The sequence below is a fragment of the Grammomys surdaster genome, unplaced genomic scaffold (assembly GCF_004785775.1).
Source record: "Grammomys surdaster isolate TR1022 unplaced genomic scaffold, NIH_TR_1.0 184, whole genome shotgun sequence".
Classification (NCBI taxonomy): domain Eukaryota; kingdom Metazoa; phylum Chordata; class Mammalia; order Rodentia; family Muridae; genus Grammomys; species Grammomys surdaster.
In genome coordinates, this window is record NW_021604629.1 from 6,720,243 (window position 1) to 6,732,227 (window position 11,985).

Consider the following 11,985-nt stretch of genomic DNA (forward strand, 5'->3'; position numbering starts at 1 on the left):
CATTGTCCTTGAGCCCGTGTTGAAGGCTGGGCAGCTTTGCTCTGAATTGTGGACCTTATGTCACTGTGATTAACCTCTCTAATCAGAAGATTCTGAAGAGCTGACAGTTGCTGCAGGTCTTGAAGGAGGCATTAGCATTAACCGGGAAGAACAAACAGGAAGACCAACATTCTTGTCAGGTACTCGCTGTCTCCAGGCTTCTCTCCAGAGCAGGGAATGGTGATCTCAGAGTGTTTGGCTATCTGGATAGACAGAGGTAGCATTCGCTAAGACTGTACTTCTAGAACAGTGGTCCTCAGAAGGGTTGCATATCAGATACTTTTATTACGATTCATAACAGTAGCAACATTACAGCTGTGACGTAGCAATGAATAACCTTATGATTGGGAGTCACTGCAACGTGAGGAACTGTAAGGTCACAGCATTAGGAAGGTCGAGAACTACTCTTCTAGAGGGGGAGAAGACAGGAGGCTGGTGTTGGCACGTTGAGCTTGAGGATACAAAACCCAGATGGAGAAAAGTCTAGAAGGAAGATGGATACGGTTAGGAACTTACAGTTATCTTCATCACAGACTCTCTGTGAAGTCCACTAAAACCAGTCCCTGTACTTTGTTGCTGAACTCCAAGACAGTTCAGCAGGGAGGCAAGGCCACTGCTGCAGAAGACCATCCCAAAGGCAAAGATGGTCACCACCAAATCCTGAGCGTTGATTCAGCTCAAACTCAGCTTCTGTGTCTTGGGGAGAAGGGAGAGGAAGAAACATTCTATGGGGAACCCTAGCTTTGCAAATTTAGATATTAAGCATTGAAAAGGTGTGCATGTATGTTTTGCCTTCATGTGTATGTGTACCTGCTGATACTTCAGGAGGTGGTGAGCCTCCATGTGAGTGCTGGGAATCAAACTGGTTCCTTTGTGACAAGTGCTCTTAACTAATAATAACTCTCTACCCCCAGCAGAGGTTTTCTATAAAAGGATCCTAATTCTCAAGCTACCCTCAAGCTACTTCACTGCCGGGACAGAAGTTTTGTTGGGCTCTGTCTCCATGGCGATTGTTCCACCATTCCTGACTCCTGCTGCCCAGCATGCTGGGCTTTGGGGCCAACCTTCTTACTTTTTCTATTCATTGCCCCTTCTGGTCTGAGAATTTCTTTTATGTGACACAGGGCATATATAGGTGTGACTAGCCATACAAATCCAAACTTTACTGATAAAAATTATAAAGAAATTTATTTTAAATTTAAATTTATTTTAATTATTTTAAAAATAATTCATTTAATTATTTTAAAGGAATTTATTGGAATTCATATATATGTATATATATATATATATATATTGCCATTTATTAAAGATGGAAGCAAATTCATATACTAATAAGAGGCATGTGCCTATTTTATACATGAAGAATTAAACCTTGGCTGCATATTTAATACTGCAAAACACAGAGCATCTTCAATGCCTTTAAAAGCTGATTGATACTTTGATTTTATAATTATCAATGCCAAAATGCCTCTTGGCGTAAGCATTTAATATAAAATGCTAGAAGTCTGTTTAAGGCTATCTCAGAAGTTGTTGGAGATTCTGTCCTAATCCCAAGTCAAAATTTATTTAATATTTTCATAAACCTGAAGTCAGCAAATAGGACACCAATTTTATTTATTTAATTAATTTTTTAATTTTTTTGAGACAGGATTTTTCTGTGTAGCTGTGTAGCACATGACTATCCTAATACTTGTTCCGCCTGCCTCTGCCTCCCCAGCGCTGCAGTTAAAGGCATGCACTACCACACCCAGCATTCAAACAACCATGATTCAACACTTAATATCAAACACTCTAACACAATATAGTCCAGAGATAAACTTTGAAACTTGCATGCTTGGTTGTGCTGGTAGGAAAATAATGTCTTTGTTTCCTGTTACCAAATTGCTATAAGGGCAGAAAACTGTATGTACAGCGAAACATAATGTAATTCATGCTGAATCCGAGTTAGGGTGTTTCAGATAACATCGACCAGTATTCCACGCTGTGATGACATGCAGCTACAGGGTATGTGTGTGTGTGCTTACAACCAGGGTTGCCATGAGGTCACATGATGTAACAGTCAAATGCTGTCAGCAACACCAGGGATTCATTTCAGGTTTGATTTTGAATGCTCTCTTGGCCATCACCTGTCCAGACACCCTTTGCTGTGGTCAAGCTTTCGTGGACCCTCATTCAGAGATGTTGGGGTCAAGACCCCAGTTTAAGAAGCTCTATTGAAAACTGAGTAAGATTAAATATGAAGTGAACTCCAGTTTCTCAGTCACTCACTACAACTCAGGTGCTCTATACCCCTGCAGCTGGAAGCCACCAGGTGGGATGGGCCAGTTATGGAACACTTCACTGTTCTAGAAAGTTCTACTTCACAACATTGTTCTGGGTGAAAATATGAAAAGAAGTTTACTTGTATTTCCTGGTTTGTCAACTTTAGATTATATCAACTGATACAAATCTCAAAGCCTGGTTCTTTTCATATATATCGTCATCACTTTTAGAAGCTAAAAAGTACAATACACACACAGAAAGACTTCTTTGTTATAACTGTAGACAGTGACAGCTTACCACAAATGAACAGACCGTGTCCAAGCCATCAGTGGAATGCTACCAGGAACCTAAATGCTACCTGATTTCACCAAGTCAGTAGCTGCCTGTTCTGTCTCATGCCTTCTACTACCCTGGGCTGCCTCTGCCTGTTACTAGCCTTTTCAGGCTGGCTTTTTTCATCCTTAGTAAGAGCTGAACATGAGCTCCTTTGAAATATGGTTATTAATTTCTATCATACAAGCACACTATAACTTCATTTACTGGTCCTATCTGGATGCTTCCATTGCTACTGAACCCATGTCTACAGTTATTTCTGGATTTTCTATTCTAAGCACAGGGCAGCTAAGGTCTGTTTTGTGAAGGGGTTGTGTTTGAACCTACCTGTGTGCGCGTGTCACATGTGTCTCTTTTCACTCTGCTGAATAGTGGTGACAGAAACCTGGTTTCCAGCAAAGCCTAGAATTTAGACTCTGGCTCTTTTCAGCAAGCAGCTGATCACTCCTGAATTCTTTCCTTTTTAAAATCATTCCTCAGAGCTACATCTTTTAAATTGTTGCACCTTTCTAACAAATCTTCATTCTTGGTAATGCAATTTATACATGAGTACCGTTGGGGTCCAGGGGTCCGGGAAGGAGCCTTCCAAGCTCCTTCAAGACTGCATTCGCCTGCTCTTTAACAATGTACTTGTTGAGGCCTGCACCCCCCTCACATAGCTGGAGCCATTTTGTTCCAATCCTGCCAGCTATTTCATATAGTTGCTGTAAATGCCTGCCAATCATTGACACAGAAAAATAAATTGACTCAGAAAAGTAACTTGACTCAGAGCAGGGTCATTGCGACCATATACTCTGCCTGCTATGTTCTATATGTTATGAGGTTTGTTAATCTTAAGAAATTCCACACAACTATAATCTTCACATAGAACCCATCAAATTAAAGGTCAATATGAACTGTTATGTATAAAATGGCTTGAGTCAGGGCCAACCACTGGGTAGTACTTCTAGCACCTGTATATGAGCTCATTGTGGGTTTTGTTGTTGTTGTTGTTTGTGGTTTTAACTTTTATAAGCTGGTTCTGAAAAACGTCCAGCATGTAGCTTTTAGCTCTCAAGCCTGAGCTGTTGCCCAGGTCAATCAGTCTTTAGTGTGTGCTCAATCAACCATCCCTGTCTGACTGGGATTGTTCATGTTGTTTGCAGGAAGACTCCTGGACCCCAACAGTACTCATGTATAAATTGCATTGGTATACATTGGTTATAAAAATTCTTTCATGTACGGGTCTGGAGAAAAGGCTCAGTTGTGAGGAATACTTGCAGAGGACCTGGAGTTTGGTTCCTAGTGCCCATATGATTTAGCTCAGAACTACCTGTAACTCCAGTTCCAGGTAGATCTAATGCCCTCTTCTGGCCTCTACAGGTACAGCATGCACATGTGCACATCCAGACAAGTGGGCATACACACATACACATAAACAAAAATCAACAGAAAAATTTAAATGCCTTTATACAACTTACACACATAAATAAAAATTTTAAAAGCTTTTTATGCAAATTACATATAATTTTGGGTACTTGTTTTATAAATTATTACACAGGGTAAATCTCATAATATTAAATTTTCTCCTGTAGCATTATTTTAATGGCTTTGTAGTATTTAATAATACAAATGAACTATAACATATTTAAGCAATAAGTTGTTTGGCTATGTATCTTTCTTATTTTCTTATCACCCTATTAAGTTGTAAATTGCTCCTTTAGATTGTTTTCTTTTGCTAAGTAATTCCATTTATGGGAATCAAACCAATGTAAATGATCTAAAATGAAAAAAGTACATAATAACATTTATCGCACCATTAGTTATAATCATGAAAAATTAAAACTGACCATTTAATTGACATTTGGTAAATGTCTGTTTACAGCACCTCCAAACTTGTTGAAGCAGCATGCAAATGTTTGAACCCATGGTCAAGGAGATTGGAAAATTACTACCAAGCGTTTTATATAAAATACACATGCATTCTAATGATGAATGTTAAAATATAGCCCTTAGTAAAAGACCTACAATAATATACACCAAACAGAAGACAGTTAACTCTGGAGAGTGGCGGTTGCGAGAGAGGAGAAGGAAACATACTGTCTTCTCTTTTGTCTCACTTGAATATCTCACAGAGCCTATGGCATCTCATGATAAAAACATTTGAGGATCATTTTTATAATAGACTAAACGAGGCATGAAGTGCTACGAAGGCAAAGCCCCAGGGGAAGCTCTGCCCTGAGATCAGCAGTGCTGGAGAATTGGGATTCTGCAAGTCTAGAAACAGACACTGGGCTTTAATGGGAGACTGAAACAATCAGGCTTTGCAGAGGAAGACAGCACAAGGACACAAGTCATGGAAGAGGACAGATCTCTTTTGACCAGAATAACCCCCCACTTCACCCCAGGTTCCCTAATGACCATACCCTCGGGGAAGATTCTCTAGAGACTGTAGGTCCTTAAAGGGGGTGGTCAGAGTAAATTTTTGAAGTTCTCATTTCTGAGTGTGAGCTGCAAATCAGCCTAGAGGAGACTGAATGTGCTGCTAGAAGATGCACAGCAGGGGCCTCTCCTCCTGTGAGTCTTGTGGAGACACTGGAAACTGGCCATAATCTAGCAGACAGGTAAGAGTTTTCTCTGAAAGGGACAAATACCACAATAGTTAGTCGTCTTGAGAAACGCTCATCAGGCGAGTCTTTGGACTGATGAAGAAAGGGTTATTTCCCATTCTCCACCTCCTCAACATACACTCTGCTCTGGACTTCCCCTATTGAATCTAATCTATAGCTGGCTCCAAGACCACTACTTTAGAATCAACACATTCTCTACCCTTGAGCATCAGACTTGTAACACTGTATAATTTGGATTATGGTGCCCTGCAGATTAACGCTGGGTAAGAGCTTGGTTCGTTGCAGGCCACAAAGTCTGACAAAGGATCCCATTTACCTCGGCAAGCTGCCAGCTCTTCTTTTCTTTCTTTGCCAAAAAATTAATGAAACAATTTGTTTGGAAGGTAGAGAAGCAAGCAGTGCATATTGTGGTGTTGTGGGTCAAGCTGTCTATGTTCTGACCTGTCCATAATATGCTTCCACTAGGGCTGAGGGAAGGAGACAGACTCAGGTGAGGTCTAGCATTCTTTCTGCATGCTACATCTCTTAATGTTTGCAAAGCAGCCTGCAGTTTAAGGAACACTGTCAGCCTCTATTAACAATAAAGACACTAGGATGTAGAATGGAAATTTGATTGAAGTGACATGGGGAGTGTGAATAGCAAGTGGAGGTTGGAGAAAGACTGATCTCATCCCAAAAGCATTGCTTGTCTTTCTCTTCATTATAATTTTCCTCCTTCAGTTCCTCATTCTACAGAAAGCATTTAAGTCTCAGTGATATTGTCTGAGACTGACCTGGAAGAATAATCTCCTGAGCCTGACCTGAAATAAGCTTTGATGGAACAAAACAGGGGCTACAAGTCACATCTGGATGAAGGGAACCCTCAGCCTGTGGAGCATAGTCTTATCATGCCTGTGTGCATAAGGATGTTTATACACACATCTGCTTATGTGTGAATAATTAAGCTTGTGTAAGCAGAAGGCCCGCAGTGGGTTAAATGCTTCAGAGTCACAACAGTTCTAGAACTTATAAGTGAAGCTTTCACCCAGCAGAGCACTGGGAGGGAGGCTGTGTGCCTCCACTGTCTCTGTGACCTCCCCTCCGGGTGGTGTCTTCCTGATAGACCTGTGGGCTTCTCCTGTAGTGCCACAGAAAACAGAATGAACAGGTAAGAGCTTGTTGGAACCATGGACCAAGACACAAGACTACATTAGCACTATCTCAGCTGGGCCTTTTGTTACAGCAAAGCTCAGGTGCTCTCAGGATGGTAGAGACAGGTCACTTGAGTGTGGGGACCTCTTCACCACTCCTGAATTCTCTCTTAGAAAACCCTCATTGGTTCCTGCTGTTGCCACTGTAAAGTCTTCTGGAATGCCAAACTCTGAAGACTGGTCTTGCAGAAGCAGAAATGGCTTTGAGGGAGTCTGTCACCCCAGTTAAACTTTACTAAATAGTGAGGCTAATGCAGGGAAATTCTTGTAAAGCTGTAAAGACTCACTATTAAGCCTCCATTCTGTCACCATCACACACTGTACTCTTTCTCTGAAGGGTCCCTAGCTTACCAAAGGGCATGTGATGTCTTTGTGGGGAGTGCTGGGGTCAGCATGGATATGAGGCCAGGGTGTCCATTTGTATGAGCAAGCTTTCTCTGAGTCACAGCAGAGGTTATAGTGATGACAGAATGGAGTAGGCTGGGAGCCGGGAGTGGTAGGGGTTGGGGGTAGGGGGCAGGGGCTGGAGTCCATTCCCACCTACCTTGTTCCAGCACAGTATTCTGAACAGTATTCTAAGTCTTTTAGGTTGCCACACAGGGATTTGCTGAGACGACACAGAACACACGTCCTTTAGTGGTTTGGTGATTCAAGTGATTAATTTCAAATATTTAGACAAATAGTTAAGAAAGTCTCCAACTCTTCCTACATCCTGGGGCTCCCAGACATGTTTTGGAAGTATTTGTCTTCCAGCTTCCCCTAGGCCTAGGTATGTGAGGCCCAGGATACACCACCATTCACTAACACCTTCGCAAGTGCCTTTTGTAAATAGATTGGCTTCACATTGTTCTATTTTGAGTGGACCATCTGCTTCCTGTGGGAGTCCCCCACCGATTCAGCAGGTGTTTCAGATAGAGCTGAGCTATTAACTTCCCCCACCCCAATACCTCAACACACACACACACACACACACACAATCTCTTTTAGTTATACCAGTTACAGAGACTAAGATGGAGAGATGCTCAGGGAAGTGGAATGGCTCGGAGTCACTGTGGTGGTTAAGCCAAAATTGGTGTGCCTGTGTGTGTGTGTGTGTGTGTGTGTGTGTGTAAGGAGGTGCCATCTTTGCTCCTCAGTGTTCTTGTCCTCATAGCCTAACTCCTACCTGTGCTAGGATCTGGCTGGCAGGAGCTCATCCCTGTCTTCATATGTGTGACGTCCTAGGCATCTCCTAGTCACAGAGGTGGCGCAGGCAGCAACATCTTCCCTCCAGGAAGACTACATTCCAGTTTTGTTCTGCTACCTCCCAAGACCTACAGGAAATACACTTAATATCCTGCTGTATGGTAAGCCAGCTCAGGTGAGAATCACAAATAAAAATAAATGCAACTGGGGTGCTGACCAGGCCCCCCTCTTTCAACAAATACCATTTTGTTTGTGTCAGCCATAACACCTTGGCAATTTATTTGGAAGGGATAAATTTCTGCCTGCCCTACATAATTCTCCAGCAAACCCACAATCACTCTGCTTAATCTCAGGGATTAGGTAATTCTTTGATCACTTTAAATGACAAGCAACACTCTGATTTAGAAATTAAAATGTCTAGCCTCAGACTCTAGCCTTGGTTCAGATTGTTTCTTCTTCCTCAGCACAGATTGACACTAAGGTGGGAGAAGAGCATGCCGTGGCTGGTATCCTCGCTTCATTTCCTGATGCTGTGATAAAATATTCCAACAAAAGCAACTTAAAGGAGAAAGGGTTGGGATGGATATTGTTATGTTGATAGTTAACTTAATGTTTGAAAGTTTAAAGTCTCTGTGCTTAAGAGAACTATAAAGCACAATTAGACCTTCAAATGTTAAGGGCCATTAAGGGTTAGATTTTTTTCCCCTGCAGCTTCTGTTTCTATAAACAAACGTGCTTTGCACAAGAAGACCATCTGCTTGCATGAGAACAAACTGTAACTTTGTATTCTCTGCCTTTATAAATCCCTGGCTAAGGTGACTGGGTCCTGCGTTCAGGACCAAGTCCTGGTGTGAACCTGGTGTCCATATCTGAATAAAAGCCTCTTCTTTGTTAAAATGTGTTAAGGGTCAGGCTGGTGAATTTCTGAGTAACTCCAGATGCACAACAGGGTTTATTTGGCTCACAATTCAAGGTACTTTTCATCATTGCAGGAAAATCAAGGCAGCAAGAAATGTCAGCAGCTAGTCACATGCATTAAATCCACCGCAGAGAGCAGAGAGAGATGGATTGGTGCATACATGCCCAATAAGCCCACCATCTCCACTATTCTGCCATCCAGAATCTGTTTAGAGAATAGTTCCACCCACAGAGGGTGGACATTTCCACTCAACCCGATTAGGACTATCCTTCACAGGCGTGCCCACAGAGCAGCTTAATCTAGACAAACCTTCATTGATACTCCTTTCCCAAATGGTTCTAGATTGTGTCCAGTTGACTTTAAAATAATCCACTACATCTGGTAACCCCATTTTCCCACTTGGCTTCTCCATGGTCCAAGTGGTAATGGGATAGGAGAGAAGAAGGGATTAATAATGGCTTACACGGTAAATAGTGTCCCATCTGGTGTCAGGTTCCCCAGTTCTAGTAGATGCTTGAGAGGATTTATTTTCTCTTCTGGGGTACTTACTCATATTCCTATCTTGAAGGGGCTTATAATGAATCTCTTGTGTCTGAAATTCTCTCTACCAAGAGGCAGACATCTGTTGCATAGGTAGTGTTAGAGATTGGGTATTATATGTTTACCCCCAGGCTCTTGAATTTGAACACTGGTCTCTAGCTGGTCTCTCTCTTTGGGGGGTGTTGTGGGAGCTGGCTGATGGAAGTGGGTCACCGGGTCACTGGGTCACTGGGGATGGACCTTTGAGTGCTTATAGCCAGACCTTGCTTCTGATCCTCTCTTTGCTCCCTGGTCAGCTGCTGATGTTACTGTTTGGTTGGAATCCCTGCTTATTCCCTACATAGGCTAAGAAACTCCATTTGCTCTTCTTCCCCCCAATCCTGCCTACAGGGAGAAAATCATCTTTCCCCGTCTCCACATTTCCGGTTACCCACTCATAAGTGCCCACGCAGGAGCTCAGCTTTTTTACCTTATATGGACATAATCCCAGCTGCTAGCTCACATGTGATCACCCTGTGCCTCAAACCCATAGAACCCCCTTGCTTTACCCTGGGAGTATGACTTCCCTGACCCCCATCTGTGAGATCAGTGAGGTCACCCTAGAATTTTGTCTCAGTAAACCTGCCTTTACTTATACTTTATACTTCTGATTTGGCTACATTCGGTTCATTTTGTCAGTGGAGAAAACTACTAGTGACAAGTTGGCTTACGCTCCAGCCCACAAGGACTGAGCCACCTCTTGCCATTGTCTTCCAACTATGATGGACCTTGTGAAGCTGTAAACCAGGACAAATTCTTCCTCCCCCAGGTAGCTCTGTCAGGAGAGCTGCCATGACATTGAGAAAAGCAACTAACACAGATAGCAAACTCCTTGGCCCCTGGTCAGTCATTATGACCCTAGGGTCTCCTGCAGTGTGACCTCCATGTGCTCCATGAGAAAGTAGGAATCCTTTTCAAGAAAATCCATAGCAAGGCAAGAAACCTGAAGGCAAGGCATGGCCATAATCCCTGGAAAACAGGAGATTGTGTTCTCACGCTTTGATCCTGCTCATTTCCATGGGGTGCCTTCATGCACAGACATGTGCATGTATAGGCGTATGTTTAGAATGTGTGTTATATACACAAATACACACAAGGTATGTGTGTGTGTGTGTGTGTGTGTGTATGTGTGTGGTTGTGTGTGTGTGTATGTGTCTGACTGTTTGTCTGTCTGTTTGTCTACTGGAGCTCATTAAGATCTCTAGGTAAGCCTGGAGGAAGCCCTGTTTGCCGCCATTGTTGGGAAGGAGAAGAACAAGACTGGGCAGATCTAGGCTCTGAATGGTCAGCACAGTCACAGCTGAAGGGCTGGGCCGATTCTTGGTTCTGGACCGTGGGTGGTCTTTCAAGGTTGTCCAAATGGCAACCTGTGGCTAGGCCTTTACTTCCTTTCACTGACTGCTCACTAAAGGAGAAGCCTAACTTCAGAGAAGTATGCTTTGAAAGAGTGGCAGCCTGGGCCTCTCAGTCCTGGCAGGTAGGTCCCTGGCAGCATGGTACAGAATCCACCACAGAGATGGGCACAGCAGCCAGGAAAGCTTTTATGCTCCATATGACTCACATGCTCTGAGTATGAATTCTTGTTTTACCACCTGTTGGCTAATTTCCTGATCTACAAAATAGTGAAAAATGCTGTTATCTACCTCAAATTTCCTGTCAAGAATTTAATGAGTCAACCTATGTGAAACATTTGAGCAAGTAGCATGCCCCTTGTATAGAAAATTTTAGTTGCTAACACTATGCTAGCTTGTGTATTTTCCATAGCTGCGAACACTATGCTAGCTTATGTATTTTCCAGTCTAAACATAAATCTGCTATTGTGTCTTTCCTGTTTATAGGTCATATTCTGTGTTTATCCTAACCCTCTGAGAAATGAGGAGGAGGAGTCTAGGTCTTGCATTTGATTTGCAATTAACACAGTATAGAGAATAGATTAGACACTCTCCGGAAATCCTGTTGATGTCTGCATGTTTGGAGGCTGTCTTAGTTCAGGTTTCTATTGATGTAAAGAGACACCATGACCATGGCAACTCTTATAAAGAAAAAGCATTTGGTTAGGCTGGCTTACAGGTTCAGAGGTTTAGCCTGTTATCTTCATGATGGGGAGGCATGACAGTGGACAGGAAGGCATGGGACTGGAGAAGGAGACAGTCTACATCTGGATTGGAAGGCAACAGGAAGAGAGAATGATATTGGGCCTGGCTTGAGCATTTGAAACCCCAAACCCCACCTCCATTGACACGATTCCCCCAATAAGGCCTCACCTATTCCAACAAGGTCACACCTGCTCGGAGTGCCATTCCCTATGAGCCTGCGGCGGGGGGGGGGGGGGGGGGGGGCATTTTCATTCAAACCATCACAGAGCATCCGAGGAGGCTAGTTATGATGACTCTGACCTGCCTCCTAGCTGGGCCCTGGATTGGGAAGATTCTGAAGGTGAAGCATACATAAGACAATATGGTAAGCATTGTTTGACAAATGATAGTGACATATTTACAACCATTGCTGTCAAATGTGACTCCTGAGCAAAGCCAATGATATTGTATTATTTTTTAAAAAAGAAAATTCTCTGTTTCTCCTGTAGAACCCACCAGGAGGCTAAATGATACAGAAGAGACAGTGACAGCCTGCTATGTTCCTGACCCCATTATGCAGCCAATGCATGAATAACGTCTCCTTTGAAAACAAACAGCTATTCATCAAGTTGTCCCTCACTAGGATAGTATAATTATCTCCCTGAAGTTATGAATGAAATTATAGGTTCTTGACAAAAAGAGCATGATGCTCAGATGGGTTTGGCTGTGTCCCTTGGCTCTTAGACAGAGGCTGGGCCCGCCTTTGTTAGATGCTTGTGCCAGTAAGCACTCTT

At 42.8% G+C, this 11,985-nt stretch overlaps 1 long non-coding RNA gene across 1 annotated transcript; it reads right to left on the reverse strand.

Moving 5' to 3' along the window:
* Positions 1-304: 304 nt before the first annotated feature.
* On the reverse strand, positions 305-7,102 carry LOC114621772. Its single transcript, XR_003711466.1, has 2 exons — positions 6,978-7,102; positions 305-522 (listed from the first exon to the last, which is right to left on the reverse strand). It is a non-coding gene; the product is annotated as an uncharacterized LOC114621772 (long non-coding RNA).
* Between the last annotated feature and the right edge of the window lie 4,883 nt (positions 7,103-11,985).